Source organism: Carettochelys insculpta, chromosome 6 (genome assembly GCF_033958435.1).
Source record: "Carettochelys insculpta isolate YL-2023 chromosome 6, ASM3395843v1, whole genome shotgun sequence".
NCBI lineage: Eukaryota > Metazoa > Chordata > Testudines > Carettochelyidae > Carettochelys > Carettochelys insculpta.
The window spans coordinates 83,513,597-83,532,700 of NC_134142.1; the positions used below are offsets into that span (position 1 = coordinate 83,513,597).

General features: G+C 42.8%; 1 protein-coding gene across 2 annotated transcripts in view; it reads left to right on the forward strand.

The window, feature by feature from the left end:
- LDLRAD3 (low density lipoprotein receptor class A domain containing 3) overlaps window positions 1-19,104 on the forward strand; it is a 183,526-nt gene that overhangs the window by 458 nt on the left and 163,964 nt on the right. The window lies entirely within an intron of this gene.

Here is a 19,104-nt window from a genome sequence, read left to right on the forward strand (position 1 = left end):
GATGCTGAGCCCCTTCCCCCCCGTGCACTAGGCTGTGGGGGAGGCAGTAAAGGCTGACCCTGTCCCCCTCCCCGCACTAAACTGGAGGAGAGGGGCGTGGTGGTTGCACCGTTCTCTTCCCATGCACCAGGGTGGAGGGCTGTTTGTCGAGTTCTCTCCTCCCTGTGTGTGGTCCAGCAAAAGAGGAAAGGTGTAGGTACACAGTGGGCAGGAGGCCTTTTGCAGGCTCTGCTGAAACACCCTTTTAGTTAAGTCTTTTCCCTCACTTCTGGAGGCTTGGAGCCAGCAGGTTAGTTTACCTCTGCCAATGAGGGGTTGGGGTCAACGAATGAGCTACTTGGGCCCCTTGTTTCCCCTAGTTGTCATTTGGAACTTGTTGCTGTCGCTGTAGTCCTTAGGTTGAGAGCAGGGAGGTGAGGAAGAGGATTCAGGAGTTTGTCTTCTGCTCCTGGAGAGGTTGGCCCTTAAATGCAGTAAGATTAGGAATAAAGCTGCTTCTGTGTGTAGGTGGCATGTTGTAAGTGGAGCACTATTGCAGAGCAGCCTGGGCCATGCTCTGACACAAGAAGATACCAGCATGGACACACACATTGAGGGCCCTGACTGTATGTTGTACCCTGCAGCACCAGTTAAAGATCGTGTCCCAGGCCGTAGGGGTGGGGAACATTTTTTGGGTTGGGGCCACTGACCCACAAATATTTTGGGAGGGTGGAGGGGTGCAGGAGTGGGCTGGGGGTGGGGGTGGGAGAGTGTGTGCAGGAGTGGGCTGGGGTTGAAAGATCTGAGGGATAGGTAAGATGCATCAGTGGGCTGGGGGTAGCAGTAGGTGGGGGGGTGCAGGAGCAGGCTGGAGGTGAGGTGAGGGGGCAGGAGTGGGCTGGGCGATAGCGTGGGGGTTTACATCTGTGCACTGCCTCCTTCTCTGGCTGGAGGAATGGCAGCGCGGAGCAAAGTGCCCTGGAGAGGCTTTTCTCCTGGCTCCCAGAATTCTGGCCAATGAGAGCAGCAGGGGTGTGTGGACAGTGTGTCCAGGAAGCACTGTTGTGCCACCCCCAAACCTGGGAAGTGGGAGGAGGAGCACTGGAAGCATAGGCAGTGGCAGAGCTGTTTCCTGCTTACACCAGGCAGAGCCTGTGGGCCAGATCCAGCTGTGGCTTGCCTGATGCATCCCACAAGGCTCCCCACCCCACAGTGAGCTGCGGAGGAGAGCCCCAGGTTTCAGGGTCTGAATGCAGGCAAGCCACAGTCCGGATGCATACCACAGGCCATCCCTGCCATAGAGCTTGCTGTCTGAAAACCCAAAGGTGTATGGTATAGCTGACAAATACAAAATGGTTTAGAAAATGACGAGGTTGAGCAAGGTAGGTCTGCTGAAAGGAAATTTTGTTCCATGCATGCATTGCAGATTATAATATGATACTGAAGCTCTTGGGGTGTTACTGTTTTTCCAGTTCAGAAGTTTTGGGACTACTTGAGCTAAAGTGAGAAGGTAGTCAGTGCCTAATTGAACTTGGATCTCCTGAATTGTAACAGAGAGGCAGCTGTGTTAGTTTTGTTTTGTCAGATCTCCTGAGTGACACTGCTCCTTAGGGTAAGGCAAATGACAGATAGGAAAGATCTTTTTGACTTGATGTGTCATGCATGTTTCCATCTTCCAAAAAGCAAAGTAGGAATCTGTCACCCACCTGCTCAATGAATAGTGTAATAACTCAGCATGCCTGTTCTAAGTTAAAGCATTGGATTAATGCTTATTAGAAGATTGCATGCTCCAACAGCAAATCAGAATCATGTGATAGGGAAATAAGTGAAACAGGCACAAAAGATGGATCAAATGTCTGACTGTGTTTGAATGACTTGTTGGATTAAAAATGAAAGATGGCCATGTAGCTGTTGAATTCATGCATATAGAAATGCTTTTTTACACAGTAGGCATATGTCTGTCAAGGTCTCTATCCTGAAAATGCTTTTTGCAGCTTTGCTACAGGTGTAAATTATTTCTGCAGCTTGACCTTAGCATGGCTTTTTCCGGAGTGTTTTGGTGGAAGTGTAAGTGGCCTGGTTTCGTGTTGACATGTTTGTTACTGAGTTGTTCCTTGGTGATGGGGTGTTTGTAATGATGACATAAAATGGGTGAAATCCAGAAGATTGAGTTTAGTTTCACAACAGATGCTTTGAGAGAAATTGTTATGTATTAAATTTCACTATTTCTGTGATAAAATGGGCTGTACTTTGCACTAAGATTGTGTGATCTGGTGGCCTAATATCTACCCAGCAGCTAATTCTTGCGCATGAAAAGGATTCTTCTTCTTTCAAATATAGCCTTAAAAATGAGGAAGGAACAATCAAACTTTTGATGTTTGAATTCCTGAAACTTGTAGCACTCATGAGTAGTTTTTGCATAGACTTAGTTTTTCTTAGTTATTATTATTGGTCCAACAGTTGAGCTTTTAAAAATCTTCAGATGGGGTTTGGGTGTGTGCATTTAAATTACATTTGCTTCATCTTATTATTATGTGCCATTATACTCAAGTAGCGTTGCCAACATTTCTCTAATTTAATTACTTCTAATAATATGTGTATCTCCATGTGTTAAAAGTGGTCGTATTCCTAACATAGCCACTGTGTCAACGTACGTGAGGCCATTAAGGGCCTGCAGACTAAGGACCTGTTTCGTTCTGACATTAATATCGGTCTCCTTTGCTTTGTGCTTCTTTTTCTGCTTATTTCTCTCTTTTTTTTTTTTTTTCCCTCTTCATCTGCTCTCGTGACTACTTTTTCTTCCTGAGCACATGGGCAAATAAGAGTGATCTTTCTTCTGGGAGCCAGCACTTCAGTAGTGTACATAAATGTAATGCAGTGACTGCAACAGTTTTCTTCAATTATTTAACCAGAGCCTCTGGCTTATGTTGGCATAAGATGGTACTTAACATTCAAAGAGCTTTCTAAAAATGTTCTTTGGAATCCTTTGTAACATGTTCATATTTTCTTGAGCAAAATATTGGATCTTAGCTTTTCGGCTTTTTTGTGATCTCTCTCTCTCTCTCTCTCTCTCTCTACATATATATATCGAGTCCCCTGTAGTCCTACAGTGAGAGAATCTTTTTTCCTAACCCCAGGTCTCCTGTAGAATTTTAGTTTGGATAATTGGTTATAGCGGCTTTTTCCTAAATGCCATCTTGGGGTGCAAGTAAGAGAAACCTGGAACTTCTGGTGGCATAGAAAGCCCAGTAAATTTACGAATGGATGATTTAACTTCTTGTTCCAGAGAACATGCAAGAATGACTGTAGCTGTTGATTGTGTGAGTGAAGGTTAGCAAAACTAATCTTAATCTTTAAAGCCATGTATTTGACCCAAATGTTGCTTCTGATCATGCAAGTCTACACAGGAAAGGTTGTGGGTTTTTGTTGTTTTAGTATAACCTAGGATGTGAACTTAAACACACATGCACATTAAACGAGTGTAGTTATGCTGGTATAACACCCTGTGTAGCTGCTGTTAGGTCTTACCTCCATGGGAAGGCATACACAGGTGTAACCTCCTCTGTAGACACTCAATCTGGTGGCTTTTGCCGTTCATTTTACACTCCTTCCCAAGTTACATAGGCTGAATTGTAACTCCATACAAGTTACACCTGTATAACTAATACAACTTTTCTGTGTAGATACCAAAGAATTAGCTGCACCTGAATTTTGTTCCTGTCTATTACTGTGGTGTTCTAGACTAAAGAGGCATAAAACACCCAGATAGATATAAGCTCATTTTAATCCAGTGTTTCCTTTCCTGCTGGGGAGCAAATGATTAGAGACTTTGTGACCCACCAGTGCTTAGGGTAAGTAAATGTATAGTTTTTTGATCATATTTTTCAGATTTGTTTTAATTTTGGAGGAAAAAAAGTGAAGACAATTCTTGTTTTTCTTGATGAAAAAGCTATAAAGCTTTTCTGTACTGTTTATGTGATGCAAGTCTTGGAAATATGAAAAACCTAAGAGCTGAAAAGTCGGTATACTCATCCGTTGTTGAACGAGTACTTTACTTACGAGTACTCACTAAAACGAGGGAGACACATACCTACTTTTGTTCACTAGACGGGCAAACTCCCTCCACTAATATGAGCCTTACTCCCCACCCCAGAGACCCAACCTGCAGCAGCCTGAAACTCTGCTGACCCTGCAGACCCCACTGGCTGCAGCCTGGACCAACCCACCACAACCTGACCCTGCCTCTGGCCCCGCAGACCCATGTTGCCGCAGCCTGAACCCCTGCCGGCCTCACAAACCCAACCTACCATGGCCTTAACACCCCCCCCCGCCCGCCAACTTCCCATGGACCCAACCTGCAGCAGCCTGAAATCCTCCGCCGCCCGCCCCATGGACCCAGCTTGCAGCAGCCTTAACCTCCCCACTGACCCAACCTGCCTCCAGGTTTTAACCCTCCCTTCTGCTCATGGCCCCAAACTGCCCCCAGCCTTTAACTCTCTCCAACCCCCGCAACCCAAAGTTCACTTACCTTTAAAAAGCAGCGTCACATGCTGCCATTTCTTTGCCGAATTGTGAGCACTTGGAATGAATCAGAGACTTTTACATGTATTTTAATGGGAATTTAGTGTCCCTTTTACAAGTTTTTGCCTATGAGCAGAAAGTTGGGAACCAATGGTGCTCGTATAGCGAGGAATGAGTGTACACCATTCGCAACTGATATGCATGTTTGTTAAAAATGTAGTCAACTGACTGTTCTGAGTTGGCCCTGTCTTTAACTCTTTCCCCCTTTCACCACAGCTAATGCTGCTGGAATTAACAAACTGCTGTCAGTGAACACACACAAAACATAGCACACCCATATTTTTGACATTGCAAATGTTTGTGCATTTTGAGACTCTTTAAAACACAGCCAGCGAATTGCTTACCAAGTAGAAGGCGACATTTATGCACATTAAACTTAACAATAAAGTTTAACTTAGAACATTTCTGCATGAGTATACAAATCTAAAACACTTGCTTAGGTTGGTTTTCATGTGTTACCAACTTTCAAGGAACCACACGAAGATGTGATTTTTTTTTTTAAGTGGGAATTTGTGGTTAAGATGCCCACATTACATATGATAAGCTAGCCCATATATCAGCTATGAGCAACCAAGGCTACTGAGTGAGCCACATGAGTGGCCACCCTTCATCTCAGTAGACTGCAAGAATGTTGTGACAAAAACAGTCTTCTGGGAGAGGATAGTTTTGCTAACTGCACTTAAGTACCTTGAGTTTTCAGGGTGTACCAGTTGCACTGTAGCAGCGCTTTGATTGGAAGCAAAGGGATGACATAGCTTTCACAGTCAACATTGTGTACAATCAGCACACACCTCACTTCACATGCCCTTGCTTTACATGTGTGTCACTTTAGTAGGAAAAAAAAGAATCTCGCAACCTGGTGCATGGGCAATGGTAAATGAAACGTCTCGTGGGCCACACCTAGAACCCCCATGGGCTATGTGTGGCCTTTGGGCAACAGGTTGCCCACCACTGCCTTATATCTTTTTAGTATATTGCCACATATTTCCCTTCTCTGCTAAGTATCCAGAATCCTCTGTTTGTCTTCAGTAGTTCCATTAAAAGAGGTACTGAAGTCATAAGTACGATAATCAGTGTCTTCTAAGTAATAACTTGGAGGAATGGGAACACTTTGTGCAAGTTATTCCTGTACCCTGTCCGGGCTGACAAAGACAAAAATGATACATTTTAGTATCTGAAATGTCAGTAAAATGCTGGAGTGGGCTTTAATGTAGGATTGCGTGAAGTGTGCAAACATATTACATTCTGGGTCTGTTATTTTGTGCTTCTTCCTGTTTATGGTGTTTCTCTAGCTTGGGCTTGCGAAACAAAGACTCTAACTGCATCCGAGTCAAGAAGTCACTTGATCAGGCATGCTGGTGGGAAACAAGGAATAAGTGCTGCAACAGAGCTTGAAATATTTGCCAAAAATAAATCTGCAAACCAAAGACTGATGGATGAGAAGTAGTTAAAAAGATAACGTGCTACTGACAAGGCCATTTTCAACTGCTAGGGAGGGCATTAGAGGATCAAGATGGGTGGCCTTTATTGGACCAACTTCTGTTGATGAGAGAGAGAATCTTTCTCTGGGTATTGGAATTTCTACAGGGTGATGTGCTTAAATGCTGCTTGAGGGTAAAGAATTTCATATTAAGGCCTTGGCTATTGGGAATGTGAAGTTTGAACGCAGAGCTTAGGCTCTGTGTCTCTAGAGTATTCCCCTACATTTTGGGCTTCTGGAAGGAAAAATGAACTTATCTTTCCCTCCAACCTCTCGTCCCCAACAAGAGCCACCTAATAACCAGAAAGGATGCTTCTGAGCTGAGGGTGGAGTGTCTCTGAATACTTTCAGTCCCTGACTCTACTCTTGCTAATAGACAGTCCAAGCAGCCCCAGATTGAAATTAATGCTATTTTTGTCAATTTCACAGTGGAGTCTTGATGTTCCTAATAGTGGCAGTGAAACTTAGCTACAATCACGTCAATTTCCGCTGCTAGGAAAAGCTAGAGGCAGCCACAGAGGTGTTTTAACTTCGTGTATTCGAGTTAAGATGGCTGTGCTACACTGGCTTGCATTCAGCTGCAAAAGTTTGTGAGGCTGAATAATTCAGGAAGGAACCTTGGTAGGAAGAGGAGGTATAATGTGACAGGGTCTCTTTTGCTTATGAAAAATTATGAATAAGGTATCTTCTTTGAATATGTGCTACACGAAAAATAACTTTACCACAATCTGATGTGCGAGATTATGAAATTATAGGTGGTGGTTAAATTGATATAAAAACTGGATCATTTTATGAGAATACATGTGTATGTGTCAACTGGGGCAGAGATAATCTATTGTCATGCTTCTGGACATAATCTGAGCACTAGGAGAACCTGGAAGGAAATGTTTCACTTCACAGCTTGCACAATTAGCTAGCTGTATTGATGGGGAAGGAACAGTCTGTCTTCTGAAGCATCAGCTATCGGTTAGTGTGAGACAAGAGTTCAGAGTTGAAGGACGGATCTGGTGTGGCATACCTACATTTCTTTGATTTTCAAAACAATGCCGTTGAGATGAGGAGCAATTCTGTGGTAACTTGCAGCTGCTCTTCAGGAGCACTTGATGCAAATTAGCCTTATTAGTCACCTATAAATTTAAAAAAAAATTATCCAACAAATTGCATTGATAGCATTTCACTCTACCAAGTTCCTTCTGTGGATGTGTTGTCTGTTTTTGCAGGAATGGAGTACCCTGGCAGGCCTTAGAATTTGAGAATTCTTTGCTAGACTGCAGTCTGTAATAAATAACAGCAGTATTCTCAGTTTTAGTGCCTTCTCTGTGGCAGGCCAAATGATCAATTCTTTGAGCTGGCGGGCGACCCTTTAGGTTGTCATGACTCAGTTGTTGCTGCTGGCACAGATTGAAGCTGTTGAATGTCTTGCTTTATGGTAAGCAGCACCTCTCTGCATGCGTTTGAAATGTCATTTTCTGAAGTTTGACTTGAAAGTGATTTCAGCATCAGTCATTTGAAGGTGGAGGGGCAGAAAGACTTTTGGCTTCTTGGTTTAATAACAATTCTTGAGTTACCTAAAGAGAAATAAATGCCTTTTTGGCAGCATGCTGTGACAGAACATGCTAGATAACAATAAATTGTGTCAAAGGGAAGTCAATTTTAAATTCTGGGTTTCCATTTATGATACATAGGACGTGAAGCACTATACCTCAAACTGTCCCTTGGCCTTGAACTTAAATCGGTCATGGTAGAGTCACATTTTGTAGATTTTCATTATTAGTCATTTCGGGAACACAGCAGCTAAATGCCTGTGTCTGGCCTGGGTCCGCTGACTTGGGCTGCAGGGCTGTAAAATTTCTGTGTAGACATGTGGATTTGGCCCCAAACATTGAAACAACCCAAGTCCTGTGATCCTGTCCTAACCATGCTGCGGGTCTTTTTTAATTCTGATGAAGGCAGGCCCTCTTAGGATGTGGGTAAGGTTGGGTGATGGAAAAGTTCTTTGCGAGGCTTGTGTGTGAGGAAGTTGCACTGATATTAAGGGAGATGTGAGTTTAAACAGGTACCGTTAAACCAGTTGAAAATGTGTAGCTTATAAGAGGGATTTATTTTGGTTTAGCTTAAGTCTGTTAGGAATAGGTTAAAGCAAACTAAAATAACTGTTTCTTTATACTGAAACACAAGTACCTGCTGGTTTAAAAGGAGATTTGAGTTAGGCATGTTGCATTTTTTTTCTTATAGATAAGCCCATACTCTTTTCTCAGCTAAAAGTAGTTTCCTACAGAGTACTACAGAATACTGCTTTATTTACAGAGTGGCATAGCAAACGTATTCTGAAGCTGGACATGCGGTGCTGATTCTGCTTGATCCTAGATGCTTGCGCAGGTATCCAGGCTCTTAATTGTAGAGGGAGTGTGAAGGTGGAAGGAAGCAATTGGAAATAAGGATGAGCTAATTTTGATGCCTTATTCATGGTAGGGGAGAGCAAACTTTTATTTCCAGCCCACTTTTAATCCCTGCAATTAGCAGGGCTCCTCAACCCAATGGAAATTTTGGTTTTGTTCATATGAAGAGAAAGCCCTTTCAGCATGTGTAAGAAAATAGGTATGTAGAATATAAAAGCTTGAATATAAATGTGAATACGCACACACACAAAACAGTAACATATTTCAACATTTGTAATGCGATGGATTTGCCTCAGACCCGGCAGCTGATCATGCTATGCCCCTTGTCAAATTTCACCCCCTCAAAGGGGGCCTGCGCCCCACTTTGTGCACCCGTTCTAAAGGCTGTACTATGGATGTTAACAGTTAACCAGCAAATCTCTTCCTAAACGGACGAGGCTTATTGTTCACTGCTGAGCTGTCCAATACGCTTCGCGTTTGCCACATTTGGGGCAGCGCAATGTGGCGAAATGCCACTCAGCAGCTTGGTTGGGGCGCCCCCTGCCCACTCCACACACGTGCCCCACCACAAGCGTGTGATGGCAGCGGAGGAGGCAGCTCCTGAGGGTTTGGCCAGGAGCCACATGCTGTGACCCACTATGCTGCCCTGAGGCGGCTCCTTCCCATTGGCTCCTTCTCAGCATGGCTGCTCTGACCCTGGTCAGGAGCCATGTGCCTCCTGCAGCTGACGCTGCCCAGCTTGGCTCCTTTCCAGCGACTTCTTCCTGGTGCAGCTCTCGGGCTGCGTGGCTTGGGGCTGGGCAGCTTCAGTGGTGCAGTTCCAGCGAGGCAGGCTCCAGTGAATCAGTGGGGGTGGGGGGTTTGGGCGCCTGGCTGGAGTGGTGGAGAGGGTAGGCTACCTGGCTGCATGGGGATGGGGGAAGAGGCGGTGCCTGGCTGCGGCGGGGGGCATGTGGCGATTAGTGGACATCCTTTTGGACACCACTGGTTTGCAGTAAGCTGGTCGGGGATGGAGCTGCCCCCACCCGCTATAGGTGGGCCGGCTGCTCTAGCTCCACAGAACCTGCTGCAGGCAGGAGCATTCCACCACAGCCAGAGTAGCCCTCATCTGTGGCGGCCCCAGGAGCACTGCAGATGGGGGTGTCTCCAGCCAAGTCAGAGCAGCCCCCATCTGGGGTAGCTCTGGGAGCCTCTTTAGCCCAGGCAGGCTGGAGCACCCCCTTCCCCAGCCCTTCCCATTTGTAGGTTAACTGGTTAACTAATTAAATGGGATTTTACATCCCTAGTCTTAAGCTTCCCAAGAGCAAGAGGGCAAGAAACAGAGCTGCTCTTGGGAACTGCTAGCCACCAGTGGAAGAGAAGTGTCTAGGGCAGTGTCTCCCAAACTAATTTGACCATGGAACGCTTTCGAGCTTGGAATATATTTATGAAAAATATACATACTGGTGGGATGGAGTAGGTGGGTGGAGAGTTTTATACTGAAAAATTGCTGCATGTAGTGCTCTGTTGATTTAAAAGTGTTTTTAAGACGTCTTGTTTTGCAAAGAACAAAAGATAACGAGAAAATTATCTGAATGAACAACTAATGTCCTTCTGGATAGGAGGATGATTAGCAGCCCTACAATTAAGTATAAAAATTAAATATTAAGTACAAACACAAAACAAAGCATCAGTGCAACAGCTGAAAGAAGTGGGATGATTAGTGTCATTCTGTTTGTACAAAAACAGAAAGGCCAATAATGTTTGCTACTGTCCTTCCTTTATGAAAAAAATACAAAACAAATTAAGTATGGAAAAATATTTTTCAATTTTGTGTTTTTGTAAATTTATCTTGACAGAATACTACTTGAAAATAAAAGTAAGTAGCATTTGACAGCTTTTCATCGGGAAGAGTATTTTTGCATCTTTTGATCACAAGTCTGATTAATATTAGGAATGATGCTGGAGGGTTGGATCCTCATATCAGATGTAGCATCTGTGATTTCTCTGAATAGGATGCATGCCGAACCCATCCAAATCAACTGATTGTTTCAGTATGAGTCGCATAACAACTATACTATTATGAATGCATTATAGTATTAATATACCTACAGTCTAAATACTGTTCAAATATCCTAGTGTATTTGATACATAATTTCAGAGTTAATATTTTAGAAGGAAAAATATCGCTAGCATCAAATATTTTGCACGGAACAACTATTCACATCATTCAAACACCCGTGTTCCGCGGACATGGTTTGGTAAATGCTGCTTTAGGATATAGTCTATGTTGTGAAAATGAACTCCTGACCTACTGTGTACAATATTTTAGAACTGGGAGTTGGTGACTCAGTGACTGAGTTGGAGGAATTCCAAATTTGTCTTTGTGCAAGTTGCATAATCACCAGCTGCCTCAGTTTACCCTGATATAACATGTATGCAATACTTCCTCTTAGCGATATGTTGTAAAGCTTATCTCCTAAAGCTTGTGAATTGTTTCTAGTCTTGGATTAAACATGCTCTTGTGGTGTAATATGTTGTCTTTCAGCAGAAGCGAAGGGAAAGTTTTCAGTTTTTACTGTTTTGCACTTGTAGCTTGCTTTGTTAGCTTCCCATTGAGGCTCTACTCTTGTGAAGCTACTTCATAGACAGATTGTCCTCTGAGAGAGTCTGTCTTCAAATATGGGTGCTCGGTTTTCATAAGTGTTTTTGGAAATCCTCTTGATGTTTGTTTTGTAGAACTAGATGATTTCAAATGGAAACAAAACTGTACCAGTTGTGAACAGGTGAAACTTGATGCTTTTGTCAGCAGGTTTGCTGAATAGCTCAGGTTCATTTCCTCTTCTTGTTTTAGTTCCTGTATAGAGTTTAATTGGTCCCTTCTTGATGCCACCTCCTGCTTTGCAGAATTTCCCTTGTTTAGAGGGGAGAAATGGAAAGATTTGTGAGTTTTATTCTGGAACAGCAAGGTCCAGTGGATAGGACTGAGTGATCTGGGGTCTCTTTCCGGTTGTGTAAGTGATTTGCTGTGAGACACATTGGGTGGGGTCCTTCCTCGCTGTTCTTGCTTCTAACCGATGTCTGTTTTACCTGTTAGATTAGAAAGTCTCTGGATCAAGGACTGTTTGTGCATCTCCTAGCACAGTGGAGCCTTGATCTCGGCTGTGGTCCCTATGTGCTGTATTATTGCAAATAAAATATTCTTTGGGACACAAAAACCACTCTTAGGTATGTTATTCTCTAGAAACACTGTCCCTTCTCATAGAGCTGGTTGATAACCATTATTTTGTGCCTTGGCCACTCACTGTAAATTCATCTCTAGATTTCCTACTTCCTACCTACTTGGATTCCCCTGTGTCCCTTCTCCCCATGCAAGGGGCTGTTCTTCTCCTTTTCTCCTTGCTCTCAATTGCAGAGGATCTGCCTGTATGCCACTTCTTAGTTCAGTAGTCTATCAGATTACTTTATCTTGTTGATTTTTCTCTTCTCTTGGGTTCCCTCCTGTATCTGAGTACTTGGACTTCATGGACCTTGATAATATCTCTTTTGTAATAATCAACAGGGAGGCCCTTGTGTGATTAAAGCAAATGGGGGTGGGGGATGGAAGCTAGAGCTCCTGGATTCTCTTCCAGGAAGAATTGATTTAAATTGCTGTGGTTAAATGTTCTATTTGAATTATGGTTTAAATCAGCAAGTAGAAAATCTTGACTTAATCAATTTTAATCATAGTTTGTATTTGTACTACTTAGGGCATTTCCCCCTGCCAAAAAAAATAATTATCTGGTATTAAAACATTGATTTGCAACTAATAGCCTTTACATTAAATTTGGTGCTTCTTTTTCATAACCAGGAGGAAATACACATTTAAGCTATAAACTTTTCAGCAATTTATACAGCTTATGCATAGGCTTGAAGGTCAGAAAAAACTATCATGGTTATCTAGTCAGATCTTCTGCACATTGCAGGCCATAAAACCTTGCCCACCATTGCTGTAAGAGACCTTCTATAATATAACTATGGCTGCATCACTGACATCCTTGAATTATGATTTAAAGACCTCAAGTTACAGATAATCCATCATGTACTCTTGTTTAAACAAAATTTGACGAGGCTGCAAGTTCCAGAGGAAGAGGAAACCCCTTCAGGCTCTCTGCCGTTCTTACCTGGGGAAAAAAATGCTTTCCTGACCCCAAATAAGTCATTCATTTAGACCCTGAGCGTATGGGCAAGACTTGGCAGCTGGACACCTGGGGAAGAATTCTCTGTAGTAACAGTCCTCTCCAACTGGTGTCCCATGAGCAGCCATTGGAGATAACTTACATTTATTCACATGCTTAATTTATACATTTTCATTATGTTAGAACATGGGTGCGCAGAGTGGGGGACATTTTATAAGGGAGGTGCAGTGTGACTGGCTTTCCTCCCACCCCATGGCTTCCTCTCCATCCCCAGCCTTGTACTGCCTCCATCACTGCCATTGCCAAGAGAATGCTCCCTACCCTCGCTCCTGGGCCACTCAGAATGTGCAGAGACCCTGAGTCAAGTGGTGGGGCCAAGCCAGTGAGTTCCCAGCTTTTTAAGGCAGCCACATTGGTCCCCGTATCCTGAGTCATGCTGGCCCCCGGGAGTCCTCCAAGATGCCAGTGTGGAGTGAGTGCTGCCTGTGGGGATGCAGGGCTGCCTTCAGCCTGGTGCCATCACTGCTCGTCAACATGACATAGCTGTGAGTCCCCTAAGTCCCCCACATGCCCTCTTGGGGTTCCCCCCCCCAAGAACCCCTCCCCTGTGCCAGCTAGGGATGAGGCTTGCTGCTTGGGCCCCAGCTGACATGGGGTCATGGGGGAAATTGACAAAATTTCAGGGCACGCTTGGGCAGTTTTCACGGCACACTGGTTGAAAACCACTGCCCTGATTATACAGATTTCTTTGGGGAGACTTTCTCAGATTATGGGTTCTGGACCCAAAGAGAGTTGCAGGGGGATCACCAGGTTATTTTAAGAGGGTTACAGAATTACCACTTTTACTTCTGTGTTGCCTTCAGAGCTGGGCAACTACAGGGTAGCGTCTGACTAGCAACAGTGCAGAAGTAAGGGTGGCAATCCCATACCCCTGTTGCCCTTCTTTCTGTAATGCTGTTTTCAGTACTGGACACTTGTAGCCTTGCAGCTGTTGACTAAGGTCCCCAGTCTGCAAGCAGCACTGTAAAGTAAAAGTGGTGATATCATACCATGCCATCCTTCTGTGCTGCTGCTGGCAGTAGCTCCTCCTTCAGCGCTTCACTCCCAGCCAGCAGACACCACTCTCCTGTTGTCCAGCTCTGAAGGCAGCACTGCCAACACCACCAGTGTAGGAGTAACAGTAACAGTACCATCACCCCCTTACACAACTAGTTGTTGGGCCAGGGCCCCCTACAGTTACAACACTGTGCAATTTCAAGTTTAAAAACCGAAATAATGAAATTTACCAAAATGGCTCATAAATTTGTGAGGGATCTGTTTATTGTTTTTATTAAAATTACATAGAATTACCGGTAAAATTTTTTAACCAATGCCTTTTTAATTTGAAACTAAGTGATATCTGAAGTTAGTGAATCAGACTGATTTTCTGGTTACCATATCCTTCAAGATTTCGAAACTAGTAGGTTTCATCATCGCGTTTACTAATTCACATATTAGTAGACAGGAAAGGCTTTCCTGCTTTTTCCGCTCCCAATTTCTTGCTTAAATTTGAATCAAATTCATGAACTAGTCACTGAGCTGAAGTTCTTGTATAAACTGAAAAGAAAATATTCTCTCTGCACCTGCAGACAAGGCTAGTGCTGTTAACAGCTGATTAAGGTTTAAAACCAGATCAGCTAGAGCAGCATGCAAAAGACTGAACAGGCTGGCATGCTCTCGTACGACAGCCGTATGACAACTTTGAAGAGCAGCGACACGTACGCCTCTGATGCTTGGGAGAGGAAGAAGGCAGCAGCAGCAGCTGCACCAACAGAGCCAGGGCAATTCCCTTGCCCCCACTGTGAATGCCCATGCCGTTCAAAGCTTGGACTCCTCAGCCACATGCAAGTCCACAACCGATGAGCCTGTGCAAGCTCAAGACATCATCGTCGGACACGAAGGACTACCTACAGACTACAGCACTTAACAAAATAGTTCCTGGTGCTTAGTCAGTGACTTTCACTAGTTCATTGGTTTCATTTTCTTTAATACTTGGCAGTAAGTGGGTAGTGGTTTATATTATTTTTGTATTTAATGTGAATGGTTTTAATAGACTATAATAAACTTAGGCCTTTATATAAGTTGCCAATTTAAAATTTAATTTAATGGGTGTGTTTTTGTAAGTAAATCTATAGTTAAATTCAGTAAAAACATCTGATTTAGTCAAATTTTATCCACACTATTTTCTTCCCATCTCTTCTACTTACACTGTATATCCCTGGACAAGTTGTCTAATCTCTGTGACTATATATGGGGAAATGGCATAAATAATTAATTATCACACTGTGTGTGTGAGTGAGAGAGAGAAAAAATGTGTTACAGCATACAAAATATTGTAAGTTATGCAAAATAGATCAACTTTGCTAGACAGCACAAACCACATTATTGCCTCAAAAAGTAGGTTACTAGACTCAGCATTTTTAACTTCCATAGGAAATTTATTGCAGAAAGAAGAATAAACATCAGGGGCAGCATACTCCTGTCATAGTGTGACAAGTGGGAAAGTTAACAAGTCTCATATCAAGAGCACGATTAGTCTGGTAAGTCAGAGTTATGCAGTATTGAGGACTGGGTGGAAGCATGCTGTACTACAACTAATGTTGTCTAACTGTAACTTAAAGTCAGTGCCTTTAAGTCAGGGTGGGTAGCCTTTTTTCATTTGGGGGCTGCACAAGAGTGAGAAACAAAAAACAAATAAAAAACCTTCACCCTGACCTGGCCCCTGATGGATAAGCAAAAATCTCCAAAACAAACTGCACTTCCCAGGTCCTCTTCTGCAGAACTGCTGCTTAGTCAGTCTCCAGCCTGTTGCAGTGGGACTCTCCCATTCCAAGTGCAGCTCTCTGCATTTGTCCTTGTTGAACCTCATCAGATTTCTTTTGTTTCAGTCCTCCAATTTATGTTGGTCATTTTGGCTCCTATCCCTAGCCTCCATCTTATTTTTCCCTCCCCTCAGTTTAGCATCATTCGTAACTTGCTTAAGGTGCCATCCATCCCGTTACCAAATCATCAGTGAAGTTGTTGAGCAAAACTGCCCCCAGGACCGACCCTGGAGCACTTTGCTTGGTTATCACCTGCTGACTAAACTTCAAGACGTTGATCATTACCCATTGAGCTCACCATCTAGTCAGCTTTCTATCCACCTTACATTTCATTCACCCCATCTAAACTTCTTTATATTGCTGGCAAGAATAGTGTGTAAGACTCTATAAAAGCTTTGCTAAGGTCAAGATATATCCTGTCCACAGCTTTCCCTATATCCACAGAGCCAGTTATCTCATCATAAAAGGCAATCAGGTTGTTGAGGCCCTTGCTGAAACCTTCTTGGCTGTTTCTGATCGCTTTTCTCTCCTCTGAGTGTTTCAAAAAGGATTCCTTGAGGCCCAGCTCATTGATTTTTTTTTTTCCCAGGGACTGAGGTGAGACTGACTTGTTCCCCAGATTCTCCTTTGTTTTAAAAAGATGGGCACTCCATTTGCATTTTTCTAGTTGTTTGGGACCTTACCCGATTGTCATGTGTTTTCAAACAGAATAGCCAATGGCTCTGAGATCATAACAGCCAGCTCTCTGAGCGCCGTTAGCTGCAGTCCCATTGACTTGTGCACCTCGAGCTTTTCTATATGGTCTTTAGTCTGTTCTTTAACCAGTAAGGATTGCTCACCTCCTCCCCATACTGTGCAGCTATGTGTCGAGGTCTGAGAGCAAATCGTGCCTGTTAATCAGAGCCTGCCCCCCTCCCCCCAAAAAAAATACTACTTCAGCTTTTCCCACATCATCTGTTAATAGGTTTTCTTTCCCATTCAGTAAGGGTCCCACACTTTCCCTGACCTTTTTCTTGTTGTTGGCATACTGGTAGAAACCCTTCTTGTTCTTTGGATCCCTTGCTTGCTACAATTTCATTTGGCGCTTTACCCTTCCTGATTAGACCTCCGCAAGCTCGAGCAATAATTTCTATAATCCTTCCTAGTCAGCTATCCAAGTTTCCACCTCTTTTAAGCTTCCTTTTTATGTTTAAGCACACTGAAGATTCTTCTGTTAAACCAAGTTGGGTTGCTTGTCATATATGGTGTTCTTTTCTGCACAGTGGGATGGTTTGTTCCTGCACCCTCAGTAAAGCTTTTTGTTTCTTTTAATAAAAATATAGCCAGCTCTCCTGGACTACTTCCCCTCCCTGTCATATTAACCTCCCATAGGATCCTTCCCATCAGTTCCCCACGGGAGTCATAATTAAAGTCTGTTGTTGAAGAGGCAAAAAAGATTTGATGTAGTCTTCTTGTTTTTAAAATATTTTTGTCTGCTTTTTGTTCTTGTTTTAAGTTGAGACCCCTTCCTATGTTTAAAGTGAGTATAATTGAATCTGTAGAGTGGACAGCTGATGTGGGACAAGCATGAAAATAAATCCTTGGGTAGTTTTGTCACTAAGCTCTAAAAAACAAACTTTAAGGTGTTACCGCAAAAAGATGAAACATTCTGTTTAATACCTGTCTAGAGGCAGGTAGAGAGCATATAATTTCAGGAACCAAACCAACTCCTCCACATCCTGCCCTCCCCCTGAAAGAAAGGGGGAGGTGGGAAAGAAGGGATTGAATTCACATAGTTAAGCTAGTAGGTCTTCAAGATTGGACTGAACTTCATTTTCAAGGTAAAGTCCACATAGTGCCAAAAAAAAACATGATAAAGGGATGCTGGGATGATCCACGCTCCAGGATGATGCCATAAAAAGATCCATGCTCCGTCGTCATGCTGGTAGAATTCTGGATGATCTTTGTAGATCAAACATTGAATCAGAAATCTTGTTTGGAGTATATTAGGGTTTCTGGATTGCTTCAGCAAGTTTGAGGCCCTGAGGCATCCGGGCTTGCCCTCCCCCGCAAAGACATGGAAAGGAAGCCCTATGTTTTCACTTTCGACCTTTCTCTTTTGATAACATTCACTTTTTAACAAAGTCCACAGTCATTAAAAATAAACAATTTTAATATGTTCAGATCAAGATTGTTCCTCCTTCTTGATGGACACATTTTGATTGTTTCTTGCTTTAGTCCTACTCTTCCATTAAAGTCTTGTTGCTGGAGTTAAGGAATGTTTACAATATAGTTTCCCCTTTTGAGAGACTATCTCCCTACAGTGGCTGTAATAGAGAGTTGGCCAAAATCTTCAATTGTCCTCTAATTTTTGGTGTCCAACTTGAAGGACTGATCTCTGAGAAATTCTGACCATGTGCCACTCCCATTGAAGTACAGATATCTGAGAGTGCTCAGTCTCTAGGTACATTAATGGGATACCTAAAATTTGTGGAACCATTGAAAACACTGGCCAGAAACCAATGTTTAAAAAGCAGTCAAGTTGGTTTTTATTTTAAGAGGAGGCATTTTAACAGGCTTCAAATAAGACAGTGTGCAGATGACATATTGTAACTGGAAGGTCTATCAATCCTTTTTTAAAAAATATATCTGCTCATGCTCATATGATCTGAGTTAAACTATTAACAACTTCTACAAAACTTGAATACAATGTCTAACCAGAATGGTTCTCCTTAAAATTTCTAATGGGACCTTTGAAAATCTGCCAACGGGGTGTTTAGACTTTCCCATGAATTCCTTAATGGAAGCTTTGGTTTGTTTGGTTAACAGCTGTCATCTTAGCCTAAGAACTTACTTTCCATTTTCCAAGCATTACGTATAGAGAAATGTGCACCTCATTGGATCTTATTACATAATTAGCTGAGTCAAATTAAATCTAAAAATTTAAGTGGTTTTGATCACTCCGACAGAGTGTTCATGTCCTAGCTAAGGTTGAATGGAGATTTCCTTGTCCATATGATTTATTTATTGTTTTCTTGGCTGCAGCTCCTCAATTTCTCATGGGAAACAATGCGTTCAGTCCCCCTTGTAAGTTATATAGAGCATAGTCTAGCTTCATTTTTATCTCTAGTGCATGTATTGCTTGCTTGCTTGCTTGCTTGCTTGCTCACCAAAATATCAGTGTTAAGGAGCACACCTTGTGTAAGCACACTTTCACTTTGCCTTTTAAAAAGCCATCAGGGTGACTTCCTCAGTGCAGCAGTACTCAAATCTTAGTGGGTGACTTATTTCAAAGGGATTTGTTGTTAGAATAATGATTTGATGATGCAGTTAATTGATATTTGGCTCGTTTGAAAGTTTTAACAATAAAAATGTAGTCATTGTGAAATCAACCACTGTTTGATTTAATTGTAAGCAATTTTATTTTCATTTGAATGCTTGATTGCAGGTTCAATTTTGAAATGAGCTTTTTGTTAACATATTTAAAATAGCGAAGCTTGTTTTCCTTGGCTAAAGAAATATGAAGTCTGAGGAGAGCACAGGGACTGAGAATCGGACCTACTGATTTCTAATTTTTGGCCTGATGTTGACACGGTATGACTTTTGTCTACTCATTAGTCCTCTGTGTTATGCCATCTGTAAAATAGGGAGAACGAAAATGTACCTAC